The sequence below is a fragment of the Arachis ipaensis genome, chromosome B6 (assembly GCF_059453495.1).
Source record: "Arachis ipaensis isolate K30076 ecotype BB chromosome B6, ASM5945349v1, whole genome shotgun sequence".
Classification (NCBI taxonomy): domain Eukaryota; kingdom Viridiplantae; phylum Streptophyta; class Magnoliopsida; order Fabales; family Fabaceae; genus Arachis; species Arachis ipaensis.
Genome location: NC_142441.1, coordinates 123,557,672 through 123,558,876, shown reverse-complemented (window position 1 = coordinate 123,558,876; position 1,205 = coordinate 123,557,672). Strand labels below are relative to the sequence as shown.

At 43.5% G+C, this 1,205-nt stretch overlaps 1 non-coding gene across 1 annotated transcript; it reads right to left on the bottom strand.

The window, feature by feature from the left end:
* Positions 1–708: 708 nt before the first annotated feature.
* LOC148562579 (small nucleolar RNA R71) lies at positions 709–812 on the bottom strand. Its single transcript, XR_015886707.1, has one exon. It is a non-coding gene; the product is annotated as a small nucleolar RNA R71 (small nucleolar RNA).
* Between the last annotated feature and the right edge of the window lie 393 nt (positions 813–1,205).

Genomic DNA, 1,205 nt, shown 5'->3' with positions numbered 1-1,205 from the left:
TTTTCAATTCTGTTTGCTAACCCACTAACTGTTTGATATATTGCATCACCCACAACTAACAGTAATTCTGACACAAATACTTTCTGCACCTATATTTTCTTGCTTGCACTTGATGGTTGTATGACAGGGAGAAGAAGCGGGGCTTCAACTTCCTTCGATTCTGAACCTGAGAGGACCTTCCTTAGATTAAGGAGGGAGGCAAGAGGAAAGAAAGTGGTTGGTGCTGAGGAAGAAGAGGAATTCTTTGACCCAACCATGGAAGACAACATGGAAAACCATCATGAAGAAGAAGATCACAACCATGGGGGAGGAGGTAGAGCAAATCATACTGGGGAGGATAGAAGAGTTTTGGGCTCTTACATCAATCCAAACCCAGGCAATTGTGGAAGTAGCATCCAAAAGCCAACAATCCTTGCCAACAACTTTGAACTTAAACCACAGCTCATCACCCTTGTTCAGAACAACTGCTCATTTAGAGGAGGTGTTCAAGAAGACCCCAATCAACATTTAACCACCTTCCTGAGGATATGTGACACAGTAAAGTCTAATGGTGTTCATCCTGACACCTATAGACTGCTCTTATTTCCATTCTCACTTAGGGACAAAACAGCCAAGTGGCTGGAATCTTTTCCAAAGGAAAGCTTGACAACTTGGGAAGACGTGGTGAACAAATTCTTAGCAAGATTTTACCTTCCTCAATGAATCAATATGCTGAGAGCTGAGGTCCAAACTTTCAGGCAACAAGATGGTGAGACTCTATATGAAGCATGGGAGAGGTTCAAGGACTTAACAAGGAGGTGTCCACCTGACATGTTCAACGAATGGGTGCAGCTGCACATTTTCTATGAAGGGCTCTCTTATGAGTCAAAGAAGGCCGTAGACCATTCATCCGGAGGATATTTGAACAAGAAGAAGACTATTGAGGAAGCCATAGATGTTATTGAAACAGTAGCAGAGAACGACTACTTCTATGCTTCCGAAAGAGGGAACACAAGAGGAGTAATGGAGCTAAACAATGTAGATGCTCTGTTGGCCCAAAACAAGCTCATCACCCAGCAGCTGGCTGACCTCACCAAAAAGATGGAGAGGAACCAAGTAGCAGTAATCTCCACTTCATCAGCAACCCAAGAGGGAGTAAATGAAGAAGCAGAGGGTAGTCAGGAGCAAGCCAACTACATTGGGAATTCACCAAGGAAAAACTATGA